This window comes from Chrysoperla carnea, chromosome X (assembly GCF_905475395.1).
Source record: "Chrysoperla carnea chromosome X, inChrCarn1.1, whole genome shotgun sequence".
NCBI lineage: Eukaryota > Metazoa > Arthropoda > Insecta > Neuroptera > Chrysopidae > Chrysoperla > Chrysoperla carnea.
The window spans coordinates 34,994,084-35,015,803 of NC_058342.1; the positions used below are offsets into that span (position 1 = coordinate 34,994,084).

A 21,720-nucleotide genomic window follows, 5' to 3' on the forward strand; every position below is an offset into this window, starting at 1 on the left:
CATTGTAAAAAAAAAGACGATAGGGCAATTTCGTAAAACGGAATTAAGAAGAAAACAAAGCATCACCACATTGTCCTTAATATTCTCACCCTTATTATATTTCCACATTGATGAATCTCAGAGTCAAACATCTCATTCTTATTTCTAACGTGAACGTAGGCGAGCAAGCGAGGGCTCAATGGTTTAACCATTATTTCATATTTTTTTTTATTTTCTTAAACATAACAATCTCCCTTTGTCAATGTTATTATCCAGTACTTTATAAAAAAAAAGCACCCTCTCAACCCATCTCCTGGTTTGACTCTGTTTTCTACTCCATTCCATATATACAGTTTCATTCCTAATTCATTCACTCATTGCACATGACTTCTTCAAAATGTAATAAAAATAAAGAAAAGTATCCGACGTAAGTCAGGTTATTTAATCTTGCACAGACTTATTATCCTGTTTTAAAGAAAAAAATCAATTTAAATAACCTATTAATAGTGTTTATAAATCACACCGCCTAAGTAGGGGTAATTTTTTCTTATGTTTATTGGTTAGAATTCTTCTTCACTTTTGTCTTTAAATGTGGCATATGCCTTACGTGACCACTTTATTTTTTACTCAAAATGGGACATTGCCAAAGTAGCGGCGATGATGCGTACGTAATTTACAAACTTGTCGCCAGAATACACAAAATAGAGCCTAAATGGTCGAGCGGTCTAAGACGTTTGTCTTAGAACGTTGGACTATTTAGACTTAGGTTGTGGGTTCGAATCCAGACAGCGGCAGTGTGAGCAATTTATAATTAATGGGAGTGCAGAATTGATCACATTGTCGTCGCTTGGATAAGAACGAAGTAACCGACTCCATCCACATCAAAGTGTAATTGTAAATATGTTTGTAATTTAATAAATAAAGACTAACAAATAATGATGTGGGTGGCCTCTGTGATAAAGCATATGTCAAAAAAACGAAGGTTAAACCCCCCCCCCTTATTATTATTTTTATTATTATTATTATTAAAATTGTTGCCAACTCTAAAAAAAACAACATACTTCTGAGAATGGACAAATTGTTTATAATCGGTAACAAAAATTCCTTTTTAATCTTAAAAGTTTCAAAAACAAACAAAAAATTTTCAAACTTTCAATAGATTTGATAGTTTTATATATTTAAAAAAGTTAGGTCCTACCGAGATTTGAACTCGGATCGCTGGATTCAGAGTCCAGAGTGCTAACCGTTACACCATAGAACCGATGGCATTCATTAAAAACAAATGATTGAATTCCAAGTGGTTTAATAAATTTTTCAATTTTTAATAAGCAAAATTAAAGGTTCTACCGAGATTTGAACTCGGATCGCTGGATTCAAAGTCCAGAGTGCTAACCATTACACCATAGAACCGTTGTTATATGATAAAATAATGAATAATCCACGTTCTAACTAGACAAAACTATTTTGAAAGTATTTTGGAGACTCCCTCACGTGTAAAAAGGGATGGTTAGGAATAAATATTTCAAACAAAAGTTGTTAATTTTTTTATAAGGATTCTTCAATGGATGCTTTTTCATTTGCTTGATAGAAAAAAAAATTCATTTTAAAATTGGCACATCTTGGTAAATTTTGAAGCTTAAAAGTCGAAAAAAAAAAACAAAAATGGGCACAAATACTTCAGCTAGAACTTTAAATTGTACTTTTTTTAAATAGGATGTATAGTTTTTTTTGTAATTTGTAAAAAACAGATTAAAATCACCAAACTACCCCCCAAAAAAGAGGGTTAGGTACGTCTCTGAGAGGTCGAATTTTGGTCGAAGTGTTTACAACCTAATAAATAAAATTTCAAAGATGCATTAATTTTTTCTTTATAACTATGATATTCTATTTAATTTTGTTGTGCTATTAAAGTTCAGCGAAAATAGAATACCTTCAATATTTCAACGGTTATTTTTTCTGTACAAAATTAAAATAAACTCAGTTAATATTTTGTGCTAAGAAATGATAACTTTTCATTATTTCTTTGAATCAATATTATGTATAAAAAACTATATAGTTTTTATTAGGCGTTAATCATTAAAATAGCCTACATCTACAATAAACCTGGTAAGTATAATACTACTATAGCAAGCGAATAACAGCGACATGTTTGTCTTGCAGCCTACATAATAATGTATATAAAAATATATCATAACGGATAGTTTTAAAAATGTCGTTGGCTATGCGTAAAAGCAATACTATTTCCATATTTTTCCCATAACATTATAACGAATATCGCATCTATATATATATACACGGGTAATGCATTCAAAATACATATCTTTACCATTTATTATCGCGTTTTATTTATGAATACATATTTTTATCTCGTAAGTATCTCTCTATGCGTATATGATATCATATCATTCCCATCCATCCGACCCCCCACTCCTACTCCTATTACTGTGGTTAGAACCTGTCTATTTTTTTTTTATTTCAACACCTGAATTATTTAAAGTATGGTCCTTATGTCATTATAAAATCATATAGCAAAGATATGGCAAACAATTTTTTATTTATTACCCAGTCATGATAGAGGTGCGTTATTTTTTTTGGTATAATTTTATTGCTTGTTTAAGAATTATGTCTATGAATTTATTATGGATGTTATACCACGAGATGGCATTCTAGTCTTTATATTATTAAATGATATACATGGATGAATGATGGTAATGTAACGGAATATTACTTCAAACGACCTCTGTACCCAGGTTTAAGGTGGCAAAGGTGATCCAAGTTTAGCTTCCTACGTTTTGATTGAAAAATTGATAAGACGAGTCTCAACTCAGCATTTAACTACTTGAACAGTGGTTCTATGGTGTAATGGTTAGCACTCTGGACTTTGAATCCAGCGATCCGAGTTCAAATCTCGGTAGAACCTACAATTTTTTGTTTTCAATAACTGAAAAATTAATTAGAAAAATGCGATCTTTCAACATTTATTTACCTCATTTAACATCGGTTCTATGGTGTAATGGTTAGCACTCTGGACTTTGAATCCAGCGATCTGAGTTCAAATCTCGGTAGAACCTAGTTTTTTCTTTTCAAAAACTGACAAATTGAAAAATGCGAGGTCTCAACATTAATTTTCCTTAATATATCATCGGTTCTATGGTGTAATGGTTAGCACTCTGGACTCTGAATCCAGCGATCCGAGTTCAAATCTCGGTAGAACCTGATTTTTTTTATGGACTTATTTAAAATTCTTGAAAATAAATTAATATTATTAAAATTAATGAATTTTAAAATGTAATGCTAAGGAAAAGCGATAACTCAGAAACGTTATAACGACAAAAATTAAATATCAAATACAGAACCTCTGTTTTATGAACTATATATAGAGGTAAGACGAAGTCTAAGATCATGTATTTTTATAAGGTAAGTAAATATTTATTTTGAAAATATGAAAATGATATACGGCTAATGGTAATTTTTATTACCATCGTTCGTCGAATAATATAAATAATTTTAGTTTTTCTTTAGATTAGACAAGTTTTTTATTATATATTTTCACTGACTTCAAAATCAGGAGGGAGGAGCTATCTATATGTCATGTACAAATAAATTTCAAAGTAGAATCTCATGTGAATTTGATATAGTTTTAAATATTTGAAAAGTATAATAAGCTGGAAGCATTCAATCTATATATTCATACAATGAACCCCTTGGCGGTTTAGGATTTTTTTTTAGATAAGAAAACTATGCTCTTTCACTACTTAGAAATAATTGTCTTGTTATCGGTTCTATGGTGTAATGGTTAGCACTCTGGACTTTGAATCCAGCGATCCGAGTTCAAATCTCGGTAGAACCTTTTTTTTTTAATTTGATTTCATTCAAAATTTTTATGATATTTGTTAAATCTAGTTTATTTAATTTGCGTTTACTTTCCTACACCTTAGGTTTTTGAACAACAAATTTTATGTTATTTATTAAAAATTTTAAAATTACATAATTATCGAGCGCTGTCGGAAAAAGCCTAAGAAATAAAAACAAATACTATCGAAAAATCATAAATATTATAATAATTTTTTTACAGCATTTGTTCCCCAACTTTGCCATTGCCATCAAGCGAATTTTGTTATAAGTGCGACAGTAATAATGGTCTATAAAAACGCAATAAATTATAATTTCACAAAAATAAATTATATTTTCCAGAAAAAAAAAAAGAAAAACAATAAAAGAAAAGTTGAAAAATAAATATGAGAAAAATCGAGAGAGTGTCTGAGAAAAAACATATATAATAATAAAAAAACGTAAATTTCAAAATAAATAACTGAAAATGTCAAAATAAAAGCGTGAAAAGTGTATGGAAAACTGTGTATAGTGTTTTTGTTATCATCAAAAGGAAAAAACTACATGAAGGCCACCAGTATTTTATTCTGTTATATTTGTGCTTGACTAACTTTGTTAAGTTGCTTCTCGGGCATCCAAGTATAATTCCATCATAAAAAGTCGTGGTGAATATGCCCTTTAGTAACTTCAAAAACTTTCTAATAAATTGAATTAGGAAGCTTATTAACGAACAGATCCAACTTTAGATATCACAGATCTTCAACTAGAAACGAATAAAAGATTTTGTAACTAAAAGTGGGTTCCCTTGTAAAATTTATTTGAAAAAATCATGGAATTCAGTAGGCTAATAGGCGGGATACTGACTCAAAAAGGAACCTCGCAGTCTTGGAAATTGTCAGTTGATCATAATTCACCAAATTAACCATTAGTTAGTATCAAGAATACGGTAAGAAATGTATGGCGTTTACTACAATTCTGGTATTGTATAGAAGCAGATACATATATTATCTATACTAAGTAATATTACAGTATTGAATAGCGCTTTCCCCCTAAGTATTCTCATATCTTCAACCAGTATGGGCTTGACGCCATAACTACTGCAAATGTTACTATTATCTCATTGGTTAAATTAGTATGGCGTTCATACTGATACTAACCCACAGAAAATTTCTTACCGCGAAGAAGAAGAAAATGTTTAAAAAAAGTTAAATGGAATTTCCGATTTTTGATGAAATCGAACATATTTTCTTAAAAATCAAATTTATCAATCCAATTTTCGTGACGAAAACAATAACTTGACGTGAGAAAGTTAATAATCAGAGTATACGCTTCTGTTCGGTGTATGAAGCTCAATGAATGAAGGGGAGGGGTGAAGGTGCTGTTTTGTTAGGACACAAACTTTTAGTTATGCAATGAACACCACGAATCAACCATAAATAAAACTGATGTGTCTAAATATATTATAAAGAGATATCTTTCCAAAAAACCATACCTCCCACTACTTCTCCCTCCTTTCTTCTTTACCTATTCTTTTTATATCATTACCATCCTCTTTTAGAATAATTTTCAGTATACATATTTTAGAAACAAGAGAGAAGAGATAGGAGGGGTACGGTGTTTCGTGTAACTTTTTAACATTCTTGTTGTAACTATTTACGAATGGAGGTGGTTTTTGGTGGCTTCACAATTTTTTTTTGCTCCATGTCTTATTACGTAAGTGTTCAGAGTATTTAAATAATTTATTTATACGTTTCAATTTACAGTAAAACTGTGTGTTATTTTGTTTTTATTAAAACGCTTTCTAACATTCATTATAATCAAAATAAATATTTTGTATGTTTCTAAAGCATCTTTTTTTATTTGCTTATAGCCCTTACAGTAAAACTGCACTTACACAGATTTCAAAATTTCGCATATGAATAAATACTATTTAACGATAGGCACACTATGGACTAGGTGTGCCAGGGTTTTGTTTTTTACTGGTGTGAAAGATATTTTGGTCAAATTTTAAACTGTCACACCGAGATATTTCGAAAGTAGAACTCAAAATGAACAAATTAAAAATAAAGAATAATAATTCCGCGATAAAGGTAAAATTTTATGGGCTTTATATATTAAAAATCGATGTGACAGACTTTTCTGCTACGATAAGACCTGTTACACCAAATTTTCTTGAAAAGGGGGTTAAAAAAATTTCATACAAAAAAGGGGTGGTCAACACATTTAAAGAAAATTCGATTTCCTTAAATTTTTAAGAAAATAATAGATTGACGATTTAAATATATTAATAAAAATTATATTTTATTTTTCAATCCTTCTAATAATAAGGGATGATTTTAATGTAGATCAATTTCTGCGATGGGGGTGGTTTTTTTATTTTTATTCTACGTTGACATTTGCCCTATTATTATATTAAAATTAACAATATCAATAAATTTTCACACTTACGTGCAGAAATCATCCCTTTATTTTTCTGTATGTTTTTTAACCCCCTCCCTTTTAAACATAGTTTTTTTTTCTATAAATACGTAATAATTTTTAATGATATTTATTTTATTATATTGACTAAGCCAGCGGAAAAGGGTTGAGAAAGGTGAAACTATTTATACAGAGTGCATTTTTAGACATTTTACAAAAAAATTCTAATATAATTCATTTAAGTTTTTAGGTTAATTTTCAGGAAAATACTGTTTTCTTTTTGAAATTGTTTTTCATCAAATTTTAATATTTTAAGAAATTTTCATAATTTTTTATTGAGAATAGTTAAAATTGGATATTTAAGATGTGCCAGTCAGAAAATATAAGTTTTTCTCAAGTGAAATTAAATTTTTTTAAATAAAGTTATAAAAAGTGAAATTTATTACAATCTACCCTCTTAGAATATTTTTCAGGTTTCTAATTTAGGAGATATGTACACTAACAAATTTTTGCAATTTTTCGCCAAAAAATAATTTATATTTAAGAATTTTCAACGTTGAATTTAGAGAAAAAATGCCGAAGGGATAAACTTGAATAAGTTTGATTTCATAAATTTTTATATGAAAATTCTCAAGATTACAAATGAAAATTAACGAAGTCTTATCTCGTATGTGAGTTCCGAAACTTGAAAAGGAACTTTCTTCTGAGATTTTGCACCTCTGATCTTCAAATTTAATAGAATTGAGACACTCCATACAGCAAATTTCAAATCGAATAAACAATGAAATCTTTATATTATACTAGAGTGATACCCACCCGCTTCGCTGGGCTTAAGAGTAAAGATTGATAAAGATTGCTCTCGCTTATCTCCTTTCTATAACACTCGAAATAATGGTAAGGATTGTTTTACACAGGTAAAATATATGTATGGTTTTCCTTTTTTTTACATGTATTATAGTCGTAATTATTCATTGAGTATATCAGAAAAGATGGCCGTGAAATATTTTATATTGACTAGTTTTACAGAAATCTGTAATTTATGGTAATGTCAAATCAAATTAATGAAAAAAAAATTTATTTTTTCTATTAATATATCTTTATAACTTATATCTCATGTGTTATTCTGATGTATCAGCTATATTGCTGTACAGTTTCATTAAAAACCATTAGCTAGTTTTAGCGTGAAAACGTAACAAACAAACAAACAAACATGCTTACTTTCGCATTAATAATATATAGAGAAGATTGGAAGTAATGGTTAAGATTAATGATGTTTTTTGTTTTTTTGGGTTAGTGAAAAGAATTTTAAATACCAACCGAACAGAAAAAAAAAATATATATATATTTATTTTGCATATAAAAAAAATGGAAAATGGGAAAACTCATTGAAAAAGTTGACAAAACAATTGTGAATTCATTAATTCAATACATCGAAGAAAATCATGCAGAAAAATTAATATAAATCATATTTATACGAAATGTTGGCTGATAAAACTTTATGAAAAGATCAGAGCATCCAACCAAATAAAATAAAAAAAGAAATTTCTTTTTTTTTTGCTGTTTAAATATAACTCAATATAAATAAGATGATCGATTTGTTTTCGAAGTAATATTTTCTTTCCGACGGTTGAATTAAAATTCTCCGAAGTTATTATCTTAAATATTTCAGAATTTTAATAAATGCACGCATAAAATTTAATATTTGAGACAGTTCTGCATGTGATTTTTGTGTAACTAAAATGAGGATTCTTCCAAAAAATGTTGTTTTCAAAATTTTTTATATTTATCACTCCAGAACCCTTTGAAGCTTAGGAGATGGTTTTCGACACAATTAAACTTAAATTGGTGATCAAAATTAACCTAGCTTTAATAGCTTTCAAGAATGTGGAGTCCCTGTCACGAAATTAAGCAAATAAGAGGTAACAAATGAAAAACTGATATCACAACTGAAAAGAATGACCAAAAATGAGTGGGTTTCAAAAAAAATTCCAATAAGATCGGATCAAATTTACCTGTGCTATCAAAATAATTAAATTTTTTAACTTGATGACGTCATCAGAATCCAAAAAATTTAATTTGGCTCTATCACATCCAAATTTTATACAATTTTGATAAACCAAGTATGTAATTCTACTAAATTTGGGTCATACTTTTCAAATTTATGATCAAAATTAACCTAGCCCTATTAGGTTTCAAGAATGTGGAGGCATGGTCCCGGAATTAAGCACATAGGTGAAAGCTAGCGAAAAACTGACATCACAGCTGAAAAGAATGTCCCAAAAATAGTGGGTTTCAAATAAAATTCCAATAAGATCGGATCAAATTTGCTTATATTATCAAAAAAAGGCAGCCGGTAGGAAAATTATGTCGATTCTAGTACAATTTAGTCCATTATATGTTATTTCCCATGAAATAAAGTAGATTTTGTAGAAATTCGCTAAAGAGCAAAAAGGTCGGACTTTTTAAGTAACTTCAAAACTTCAAGTTGGATTATTTCCCAACATGAATCAATCAACTGTTACATATATGCAAGAAAAAAAATCAACAAACAACTGTCGAACTACACAAAAAAAAACCATCCCTATATTTATAAAAATTTGCATATTTAGTGTAAGCATGAAATAAAGTTTAAGAAAAAAAGCTGTGAATGTTTTTTACCCATCAATTTTTTCTTTTCTCGTAAATATATCTGTCATTTTTCATACAATTGAATCACTATGTTGTTTTGTTTTTCCAAAGGTACACCACCCATAAACAAGCAAAAAAGAACAAGGAAAGCGGTTGGAAAATAATAAAAAAATTTAATAATTCATATACAAATTATTTTTTCTTATTTTTCAATAAATGTTTTTATTAATTTAAGTTCATTTAATTTGTCTTTTTGTGTTGTTTTTCATGTTAATTTATTCAGGTTTTTTTTTTGTATTTATTTTTCTTTACGAGAAAAATAGAAAGAAGAATGTAATTTAAGAAACGAGGCGTTTTAAAAGTTTTTAAAGGAAAATCAAATACGAAAAACCAGAAAGTATTCACACAAATATTCATTCAATGAGATTTGATACATTCCAATTTTCGTGGCGAAATTTCTTATATTAATTTCAATAACGTTTCAATTCCGTCCGCGGTTTCCTTAGGGTAGCGGGTTCGATTCCCGCCGTCGCAACAAAATTAATTTAATTAATAGTTTTGATGGGCTGGTGTAGTGACACAATGAGCTGGTGGAAACACAAATATGGTATCACAATGGGCTCTCAGCCTAAGTGTGTCCTTTGTGGATAGTCTTTATAACCTAACCTAACCTAACCTTCAATAACACTTCAGCAGAAAGAAAATCTAACTGTTTAGCCAAAAAGAGTACAAAATTAAACTAAAGAAGGATTCTACATCTGCCAATCGTTTTTTCTTGACTAAAAAATATAAAATTATTTATTTTTTAAGGAAAATTGTTTAATTGCCAGTGAAAAATTATTTGGATGATTATTCATTAAAGAAAAAACAAAATTAAACATTTTCCAAAAAACAAAAACAAACATGTGGAAATTTATTAGCCTAAGGTGAATTTTAATCCTTTTTTTTCACTTCACATAATTTTCTTTTACTTAAATCATTTGGAAAATTATTACTTTCCTTCATTCACTTTATATCCCTTGTGTGTGTGTGTGTGTGTATGTTTGGTTATGTGTCTCTGGTCACATTTCGACCATTTGATAGGTTACACAATGAATATAAATATATATGACTTGACCATTTCCGCCGGAAGGGTCAAATCTTTGTAAAATGTATCATTGAACATATTTTAAACCCATACTTTTTGGCTTGCTATAATTCTCATTTATTATTATATTATTATTATTCATTATAAATCAAAATATTTTGTATTTGAAAATTTATTATATTTTCAACAAATTTCCATTCCGTTTAACCAAAATTAATTCATTCGGAATCGAATAAATCGAATTGTTAGTGACTTCGATTCAAACAAATCAATTTATCTGATTTTCACGAAATAAGAAAAACAAATTTGATTTTTCTATTTTTTACTGAAAACGTGCTATAGTTAAAAAATGCAGTCTTTGGATCCAGTGAATAAAGATTTTTGACTTTGATTTAACATACAAAGTGCAGGGTTAGATTCAGAATGTTCGAGTCCGAAATATTGGTTCCATGTATCCGTCGGAGAATCTGTGGACTTTCTGTGTGGCGTCTGACCTCGACAGAATTAATTTTAATAACCCCTCCTACCCGAAGACACCTCGTCTTCGAGTGGCAGGTCGTTCTCAAGGAGGGCACAGAGGACTTTTTCTATAGGTGCTAGGGACCCATTTGCGGTATGCCTCGTTTGTTTTATTATAATTAACATCCCAAGTTAATTTTTGGCCCAAAGCGTTGTGAAAAATGGAATTCTTAGTTAGAAAAGCAAGTTTGTTCGAGTTATTCCAGTTTGAAAATTTTTGTTTTGGGGGTAAAATATTCATTTGGGTAGAACCAATTTATCATGACTTTAAGTATGAAATACTTCATCCAAGGAGACTTTGTACTTCTTGAAATTTATGAATTAATTAATAATTGTCAGCGATTTCGATGAGAAATATCTCAATCAAGATTTAAACAAATCAAATCGTTAAAAAGACCATTACTGAAAATTTCAAAGGTTGTAACTCAGATCCTACGATAATCCATAGAAACAAGTTTTTCTATAAAGATAAACCACTTAATAAATGGAGCTATTTCCACTTGAAGGGTTATTATAGATTCACAATTCGAAAAAAGTCGAATTACGTTCTGATTCCTCAAAAAACCCACCCTTAATTTAAACATACGTAAATAATATTAATTAAGCACAGTAAAAAAAATTATTAAATTATGGAAAATAAATAGTAAGATAATTTAAAAGTGTTTTAATTAATTAGAATAAATTTTCTATTTAAAACAAAAGGACGGTTTTCGTATAACGAAATATAATTTATAATAATGGCACATAAAACTTATATACCTAAAGCATACACACATATTATGTTTTGTCCATGTTTGAGATCACCTCTTGAGAAGCTAACAAATGACTAGTGTCGCCAACACACGCGGTCAGTCAAAGTGCTGATTTAGAGGGATATATGTAGGTGGCTATTGAATATATTTCCTCTATTCCCTCTTATTCCCATTTTCGGTTTTCATACGACATTACTTAAACTCGTACCAATCGTAAAAAAAAAAAACGTCTATCCAACTTTATCATTTCGTATATGAACTAAATCACACATCACCCTATAATAATATCACCACTCATGCCTCCTCCCACTCTCATCCCCACTCTAACCCCTTCCACCTATGCCTGTATTATTGTATTCAAACATTGAGTTTGATATATGATAGCCTATTTATATATTAAATTAGTTGGTACCATAGGGTCAATTTTCTAGATGTCTTTTCATGCTTGTGTTATATACAGTGTTTTAACAATTTCGTCATTTTATGTTCACCTTCAAGATTTAGGTTTTTTTTTTCCTAAATGGACCTCATATGGTCCTTATCAATTAAGGGTTTGTTTTATTTATTAGTGTAATTAGTATTGGTTTAAAATCGTTTAATAAATAAATTATTTCGTGGTTCATTTGTTATTTTTGTTTTTAGGGGTAGCAAAACGGTAAAAGGACAGATTAGATTCTATAATTTATCCTAGCAAAAGCTAACAAGAAGACTGATTTTAAGAATTATTAATGGTTTTAAGCGACATAAAATTATTAGCTTATATCAAGTCGCGAGCGACGTTTACAAATTTAAATTATATCATTAGCTGTTTGTCGAAAATTGGAAAACAATGTATACTATTTTTCCCTCCCTTGCAAATTTGTCGAGTTGCAGTCACTAACTATCTTCTAGTAAGGGAAAAATTCAACTTACGACAAAACCCAAAATTTTCTAAATCCTTAATTCTGTAAGAGAAAACAGTATAAACTGATCTTCGATATTTTTTTAATTATTCATATTTGATTTGGCTGAGATAATGGCAGCTTTAGAAGATTGTAACGGCGGCTTGAAGAGAATTAAACTTGATAAACGAACGCTTCAGTAAAACTGGATTCTTGTAAAGTTTTTTCATAACTAATAAAATCGTCGGGGAGGTCTGGAGTAAAAATTAACGGGTTGAAATTGTTACCGCTAGGGATACAAAATTTTTCTTTGGAAAGTTTTTCCAATGGAGCCTTTAAATAACTTTAGAGATAACTTTGTAAACCAGGCCTTCGAACCACTCCTACTCAAAGACAATTAAGTAGTTCTACCAATCGCCGTGGTTTAGAGTCAATCTTTAAACCTTTCTAAACTGGTATATTCTCATTTTTTTAGTGTTATCCAGTATCTCGGCATCTAAATGTCTAGCACAAATCGATATTAAAATTTACTCATGAAGACCTTTCCAATATTTGGTTAGATTAGGAGAGGTTAGAGTGGGTGTCCTGGGGGTGTCCTGGGGGTGAGACACACTTAGACTCTAGAATCCGTTGTGATAGCGACAAAGGAGATGGCTCATTCCCGGATCAGCAAGAATACTTTAAGGATGTACTAGCGCCAGGGCAATGTTGGATAAAGGCTTGAAAGGCTAAATTTTAGGGGGTGGGGTCTAAACTTGCCTTGACGCTAGTACTACCTTAAGAACAGCAAGATTCAATGTTTTCATGGTAAGAGCTGGACAGTGAAGATGAGGCATTCTTCCTTCCCTCCACAAATATTTGGTGAGTTATTTAATTAACCAAATACAAGTAAATTTGACGAATACCTTTAATTAGTACATTTGTCAAAAACTATGTCATCATGGGATGCAGTATCACATTGTTTTTTTTTTTTAAAGAGGTGGCACTTAGGCTACTAATTGAAGTTCATAAAACACAATTAGTTTTAAACACAGGGTATAACAAAAAAAAAAAGGATAAATAAAAAATTCAGAGGACAATAAAAACATTCGTCAATAAAATTTTGACAGTAATATTTCTGTTATATAATACAGTCGGACATAATAGTATTATATTTTGTGACCAGTACAGATCGAATGAGTATTGAGTAGTTGTGAGTTGTGTTGTAATGTCTTAATCAAGTAAATCGTACGATAAATTATCAGTAGTCACTTGTTTGACAGTGCTCACAAATGTGTTGAAATGAAATAAATAAATTTAGTAGGTATTTTTTTTTTTTTAAAGGGAGTCCCCTATTTTCACATCAGAATGTATAAATCATAAGTTTATATATTATTTTTTTATATGTATTGTGAGCAATGACCGTAGGCTACTTTGTCGTCCTAATGGTTAGATGGTTAGCAGGCCACCTCCACCGATTATGTTGTTCTTTTTTTGATATTCGTATTATTGATACACCTTTTTTACAGGACATTATTATATCCAGTGATTTTCAAACAACATAAGATTATTTTCCTTACACATATGAATAAAGATTTTTAGCCTTCACATTGGTTTCTAATTAGCAAAAGATGGATAGTAGTTCGCGAAAACACTCCTCCTTAAATCATTATCAAAGTGATGGTCAAGGACATGGACAAGGACAGATGAGACGAAAAAAAATATTTAGACAGCTATCATTATATATCGACTTGAAAATATATCGATTTTAATTTTATTTTCTTTAGGGCACTTTTAGTTTCTTTAGGTCACTGTCACAAAAAAGGAAAGACTGCATCTACTCGGAAGAGGATTTCTTACTTTTTTTTCTCTAATTAGGTAAAAATTTACAATAAACTTATTCATTTCAAAAACAGTTCAGTTCTAATCATTATAAAAAAAAAAAACGCTATGGAAAAATCGTTTATGCAACTGTCATACAGAAAATATAGAAGAGCCACTGGCATCTAAAGTAGGCTCTACAGAAAATCTAAGCTAGATGACGGTTTTTGTTCTCGAACATGACGATGATATATTCTAAAAGCAATGTTTAGAGTTGTTATCAGACGACCAGGCAGCATACATGATGTCGTTATTATTGTAACTGATGATTATTGGACGATGCTGGTATGGTGGGGTACAGAGTGGGGGGTGTGAGTGAGAATGGGGGGTTGATGTATAGTGAGTGATGGTTGAAGGAGAGTAGAATACACTACAATGGTTTTGTATTCCACTTCTGTTGTTTAATATTTTTGTTATAAACGCCTGTAGCAGTTTTAGATAATCTAACATATACACATAATTATTACATTTTTGTAACCTATTATTTGATGGTAGAGAGATGATTTTTTTTAAATGTTTTGTTTTTGATTATGTATGTTACGAGAATACTTCCGATATAAAATCTCATATCTCTTCCACACAGAAGCACAAAGTCGGAAGAGGTACGAAAATGTGGAAGTGATACTTGTGGTGTTTCGCCTTGTCCTACTTCCTTAAAAAAGCGGTTTTTTGTACTTTTGTACTATTGACAGTTCGATGTCAGCCATAACAATGAGACACTTGCGAAATAAGATGAAAGTGTGGTAGTGAGTGCTTCACTTTGGCGAGGATACTCGACGAGAAAGTGGAACAGGGGTAACATGATGAAAGGTCTTGATTCTCGCTTTGTGAAGCGCCTAAACTCAACTTTTTGGTCAGGCTTGTTTTTTCACGTTTGGCAGTCATTTTCCCTCGTAAGAGAAGGATTTTTAGTTAAAGACCATTAACTATTATTACCTATCTCTTTCAGAAGATAATTATTACAGATAAATAAATAATAAATATCGCTTAAAACAACTATCGGATATAACGACCAATAATAGACCATTGACAATATAATTAGTTTTGACTGTAGCTACGTTTTCGTCGACTCTGCTTTATCTATTTAAAATCGAAAATTACAAAGAATATTTATTCTACGGAGTCCTCTTTCAAAAATGGAATGTATCAAAAAACTTTAAAGGGAAATTCTTCCTAGAATTATATCTTCTATGTTTTGATAATCCAAGGGGACAATTTCGGGACATTCTATGTATAAAAATTGCTAGATTTTGTCACATTTTGAAACTTATATCAAAGGAATGAATCAATCAAATGCTCGAATCCATTTCGTAGTCATTCGGCTAATTTTCATCGAAGCGCCTTCTGACTTACGTTGAAACGATGTGTGTTTCTAGGTCTCCTTTCAAGGTCTACTAGGTTTCACGGTTTCTAGGTACAATTTTTCACTGCATATAAAATTTTAAAAATATCAAAATGATACTTTCAGATCTAGGTTAGGTTAGGTTAGGTTATATTGGCTGTCCACGAAAGACACACTTAGGCTATAGAGAACCTTTGTGATACCATATATGTGTTTTACCACCTTTTCCGCTGATTTCATTTATCAGCTCCTTAATTTCAGAGGCTGAATGCACCTCCTTCATGCATAAACCATGCACTACACCAGCCCATCACAACTATTAATTAAATTAATTTTGTTGCGACGGCGGGAATCGAACCGGCTACCCTAATCTGAACAATTATCGGTTAAAAAGCAATTTTGAGGGAAAAATTATAAAAAAATGATAATCGGAAGTACTCCATTCTAGAGAAGTATTATTACATAAATAATTATTTTTTTTGTGTTGTAAACACTTTGCATATATTAAGATAACATAATAGAGTAAAAAAAAAAAAAATTAAAACCAGGAAAAATTGTTTATGTAGCCGGTGACATGTTTGTCATTTTTATTTTTCTTTTAATTTTTTTTTTCTGCGTTAGTAATTTATTCTCATCTGTCAACAAATACAATTTTTTTTTTGTACTTTGTACATTAATATTTTTGATGTAGGAAAAATTGTGCTTTTGAAACGTTATGAGAATTGTTTATGAAACCTTTAATTTCCATTTTCTCAGGTTGTTTTTCGATTAAAAAAAACATTATAAACAAAAATTTTAAATATAATTATTGGCAACTAAAATTTTTTAAGGAAATTTTCAATTTTTACTACAAGAGACAATTTTTTACTGGGTTATTGATAAAATAATTTTTAGGAAAATGATTGAACATATATTTAAGGTAGTACTATCGATAATAGACTTTGCTTTCAGAATTTAATGAAACTTGGCATAGTTGTCCATTATTATATCATAATTAATCAGTTACAAGTTTTAGGGGCTTTCAGAGAACTCAAAAAAAGATATTTTAACATTGATCCTTATGAAAAATCACAAATTTTATTTTATTTCACAAAACTGGACGTTCAGATTTTCATTTCTCTGAAGGCCCCTAAAAATTGAACTGGTTAATTATGATATAATAATGGACAACTATGCCAAGTTTCATTAAATTCTGAATGCAAAGTCTATTACCGATAGTATTTACTTAAAGCACAGCTATTTCATTATTGAAAATTTTTAATCTATTTTACAAGTCAAACTAAATATGAAAAATTTATTTTCGAAAATATCTAAAGAAATCTATATTTAGACAAAACCGCATTTTTGTTTGAAATACATATCAAAAAACGGTTTTATAGTGTCTGCCATAGTTTTTGCTAAGCTGTGTTTAATGCAAATTTGCACTATTTCTTTCCTAGCAAGACCCTGATGAAAATGTGGATACGCTGTAGAGATTAAAAGCATTCTTACAGTAATTTTAAATTGAGTTTTTCCTAGTGCAAAATTTGCACACAATTTTCAACATTTCATTTGTTTAATCCAAATCCTTTTTTGAAACAAATTTTCACAAAACGATGCCAATAATTTAGCAGGTAAAGTAAAAAAATTAATTTAAAACACCTTTTGGAAAATATTGGTGAAAGAAAAAGTCGAAATAGAACGCATCAGGGCATCGAAAGTCTGTGTATCTTTTCGAATTTATTTTCGAACTTTTAAAAAATCATTCAAGGAATTTTCATACATGAATATTTCTATGTTTTAAGAAATATTAACAATTTTGTTCTTGAAACTTTCATCGATGAATAATTGGGAATTTATTTTGCGATTACTTATTTTATCTCGAAGTTTTTCGAATTTTCGTTCAGTTATTCAGTTATCTAGATGAAACGCAATTTTATTATATTTAGAAATTAATTAATTGTAATATTCGTTTAAAAAAGACATACTTCTGATTTAGTAGTCAACCCAATATGTGCGTACATTACCTTCATTTGGCTTAATCAAGATATTTATTATGACATAACATAAAATTTCCTTGTTTTTACTTTAAATTATCTCTATTATCTTTAACTTCTTCTGATAACTCACAACTCATTTTTTTGAATGAAAAACATAAACTTTGGACAAAGAATATAAATGGACAGATTGTAAATTATTTTCAAAATATTCTCAAAATTCATGGCAAGTTGAATCGATTAAAAAAGATTTAGTTTCCAAGGTAAAACATCGTCGGATTTTGGGGTCGTTTTAAATTGGTACATTTATTGGTTTTACCTAACAACCAGCAAACAAATTATAACGGGCGTTAAGGAAAATTTTTTAGTCACAATCCAAAAAATTTCCTAAAATTTAGCCAGTAAAATCTCAGTTAAAAAATGATTTACGTACACAAAAATAACGATAAAAAAACACGAGATTTGATATGTTAAACACGTATATTTTCCACGTGTTACTGTTTATACATAAAATCGGTTATATCGTCATCAGTATCACATGGTGAATGTTGAATGGTGAATACAACAACAACATAACAAGGCCGCGATGCGACGGCACTTCAACAACAACAACAACAACAACGAATCATCGTATAACGTATAACGTATCCGTATACAACAACATTGTTTGTGTTGTTATATATTGTTTTGAAATATACTACAAACTTCTCCCCCTACCTACTACGAATACGATATACAATACATTATACAACAACTGAATGTTATGGTGCCTTTGGTGGAACCTATGTGTAATACATAGTACCTTTTAAACTAGGTGGAATTGGCATAGGTATCCATATTAATCGTAAATAATTGTAAAGAGTATTCAGATTTCAACTAAAAACTCAATGATTTTTGGAATTATGTTCCTTATCGCAAGCTATAAGTTGTTTGCTGGTTGGTTGGTAAAACCAAAAAATATGCCAATTTAAAACGACCCCAAAATCCGACGATGTGTTACCTAGGAAACTAAAACTTTTTTAATCGATTCAGCTTGCCATGAATTTTTGAATATTTTGAAAATAATTTCTGTCAATTTATATTCTTTGTTCAAAGTTTATGTTTTTCATTCAAAAAAATAAGTTGTGAGTTATAAGAAGAAGTTAAAGATAATAGAGATAATTTAAAGTAAGAACAAGGAAATCTTATGTTATGTCATAATAAATATCTTGATCAAGGCAAATGAAGGTAATGAACGCACATATTGGGTTGACTACTAAATCAGAAGTATTATTTTTTTAAAACTAATATTACAATTAATTTCATAAATTATGGAGTTAAAGTAGCTAAACCTAAAATTACCAATGCTCAGAAACGCAAACAGTATCGTGAGAGAAAAATTAAAAACAAAATCATTTACAAAAAACTAAATTGAACATCAATCAAACTAGCAAAAAAATCAAAGAAAATCTTTCGTTTTTCATTACTCAATTAATTCAAACAGGAAAAACTGAGTGAAAACTGAGAAAAAATTGTTCATATTTCTTTTAAAAGTGGCAAAAATATTTGTCAAAATATCCAAAAAATATTTTGTTAAGTATGAGGTTAAAATTGTAAAATGTATCAAAATGTCTAAAATATTTTGCAAAATTTAATTATTTTAAATTTCGAAATCATTACTTTTTTTTGATTAAACATAAATCGTTTGTGATAAACCAGAAGTATTTTTAAGAATTTGTAATTCTTAAGATGAATAAAATTGAAAAAATTTAATTTTTTTGTTGATTTATACCAAGATTTCTTTTCAAATATTAGAAATTATTCAGAATATTGATTCGCATTCTGTTTTTTTTGTTTTTAAATTAAAATTACTAGTTTTTATAACGATTAACTTATATTTTAAAAATACAGAGAAATTCTAAATCTTTCGTAGAAAACGTCCATTATTTTCAAACGAAGCGAAATTCGAATAAAGTTTTCTGTTTTTGTAAAAAAAAAGAAATTATCCGATTTCAAGAATAGCACTTTTATTTTTGAGAGATTTTAAATTGTATTTAAACTTTATGATTTTCTTTATGATAAATTTAACATTGCTCCATTTCACAAAAATTGTTACAAAATATTTAATTTTAGTTACATTTAAATTGGATTATTCCAGATTATTCAAAACAATAACATTTTTCATAAATTAACATAAAATTTCAAGATTGAAAAATAAGATAGAGTGCACAAGCCTAAAGTTTCACGACTGATCTTTAAATTTGATATTCTTTGTGATATATATATAAAATATTAAAAAAGATAAAAATTCGACCGTTTAGTTTACGAGATAATACTTGTAAAAGCTACTTTTACTAACACTTTATGATCAAAACACACCAAAATTTCACACGAAATCAAAAAAATAATAATTTCGACCACGGTTAAGTAAATTGCTGCTAAAAATCGAAAATAGTTTAGATAAAAATTATTAAATTTCATCAATTTGGATAGATTTTATTTAGGAGGAATTTTCTTAAATTTGAATTATGATTTTGAATCCAATAAATAAAAGAGAGAAGTTGAGCATTAAGAACCAAATTTCAAACTATTTAGGAGCGTTCTAATATGTGTTTTATTGGGGAAAAAATTTGTTTTTCCAGAGGTTTATAACAATTAATATCCCACAAAGTAATTGGCCGAATTTACGTTTGAAAAGATTTGATATTTTATGGACTCCAAAAATTTATTCAGTAAAATTTCTATAAATACAGTTTTTTGAAGAATTATATAATTTTTGTTGATTTTATTATCTTATACAAATCTAAAAATTCAATAGTTTTTTTTATCCGAGCTGAGCATATTTTTGAACGACTTTCAAGCACAAATTTCATAGTTTATTTCTCAATTATTCTCCCAACAAGTGGAGCTTTTTGAGTACGAATAACGTGTGTTGATATGTTTCTTTTTTCTTATATGAACGGGAGAGTTTTTGAGGAGCCTTCGAGTCCAAATTTTTTAATTGTAATTGTTTGTGTAAATTAAGGCATGGATTGAAACATGTTATGTTTCTGAGGTAAATGGCAGGATTTTTTAGAGACTTTTGTGCACAAATTTTTGAAATTTTGTCCAAATAGTCTTGTTGTTATTTTTCAAGTTGACAACCCGATGTATACCTCGATTAAGTACACATAATACCGTATAATGTTATTTTTGTTGTGACGTGATCACAAAGAGAAGGCAAAACAAGTGAGACGACATTATATGTTTATAAATATAAATATATACCCTTCTCTAAAAGATACACAGCAAATAACAATAAAACAACACACAAATTTCATTCATTGAAAAGTTTTTTTTCAGCTTGGGTATATTCAATTCGTAAATATTCATACGCTCCCACGAAAAAAATTTTCACTGTTTTTATCACATTTCTTTGAAAACACATCACTTTTACAAAATTTTCCGGTTTTTTCGTTCACAAATTTCTTCACAGTATTTAAAATATTTGAATCCTACGAAACTGTTACTTTTCCAAGGCAAATATTATTTATATTAAATCACTTCTAAAATTCTACAAAATACCTAAAATTTTTTTATCAAATTATGTTTCATCAATTTATTAATAATCCCCAAAAATTTTAGCAGTGAGTTCTCTTTTCGTTATAAAAATTTACAAACGAAAATACAAGCTAGTTTTCTGAGCTTTATATTAGACAGTTTTGTAAAACCTAAGAGTCAAAACACATACAATTGCAATAAAAGCTTGAAAAAGAAATAATAATTATTTTGAAACGTTTTAGTTTAATTATCAACTCTTTTCTAAAATACAAAATACACTAAATACGTTTTTACGTCATAAATATTTTCCCAAGAAAGTCATGTAAGAAATTCCAAGTAGAATATTAGATCGAAATTTAAAGAACCAGTGTTAAATAATCGTTTTAATGAGATTTCGTAAGAAAGAAGAAATATATTTTTAATTATAGATGTATTATTAAAATATTATATAATACTAAAATTTTCCCGGGGAATAGTTTTTCATAGATTAAAAAATACCAGGTTACAAAAAAGTGCATTTCTTCCCCGCGCTAACACCATTTATTACAAAGATGTACCTATTTTTTAACAATAAAGTATGTTGAAATGTTTTTTGGGTGCAAAAAAAAAAAGAAAATTTTTTTACCTTATGGTTTCATTTAAATTGAGATATATGATACCAAAATATTGAATGAATTTGATATCCCCGACGGGGTATGTAGTTGCAATGTCTCGTACACTGTCTACTTGTAAGCATGATAGCCGACGGGGAATTCCCCATATATTGTTGTTGTGTGTACGAAACTAGGGCGCTTGTTTATGTATATTATATTTGTTGTGTATAGAATAAAACGGAGTTATACAAGTACGGTGCAAGTGGAAGCGAGATGTAAATATATAAATATCTATTGGTGTTTATATTTACAACAACGAAACTCAACAACAAAAT

General features: G+C 29.0%; 1 protein-coding gene and 6 non-coding genes across 7 annotated transcripts in view; 4 read left to right on the forward strand and 3 right to left on the reverse strand.

The window, feature by feature from the left end:
- The window catches only part of LOC123302601 (forkhead box protein P1), a 206,213-nt gene that overhangs the window by 25,509 nt on the left and 158,984 nt on the right, over window positions 1–21,720 (reverse strand). The gene's annotated exons all lie outside the window — the stretch shown is intronic.
- Window positions 1,169–1,240, reverse strand: Trnaq-cug. The gene has a single exon. It is a non-coding gene; the product is annotated as a tRNA-Gln (tRNA).
- On the reverse strand, window positions 1,318–1,389 carry Trnaq-uug. Its single transcript has one exon. It is a non-coding gene; the product is annotated as a tRNA-Gln (tRNA).
- Window positions 2,828–2,899, forward strand: Trnaq-uug. Its single transcript has one exon. It is a non-coding gene; the product is annotated as a tRNA-Gln (tRNA).
- On the forward strand, window positions 2,979–3,050 carry Trnaq-uug. Its single transcript has one exon. It is a non-coding gene; the product is annotated as a tRNA-Gln (tRNA).
- Trnaq-cug lies at window positions 3,124–3,195 on the forward strand. Its single transcript has one exon. It is a non-coding gene; the product is annotated as a tRNA-Gln (tRNA).
- On the forward strand, window positions 3,758–3,829 carry Trnaq-uug. The gene has a single exon. It is a non-coding gene; the product is annotated as a tRNA-Gln (tRNA).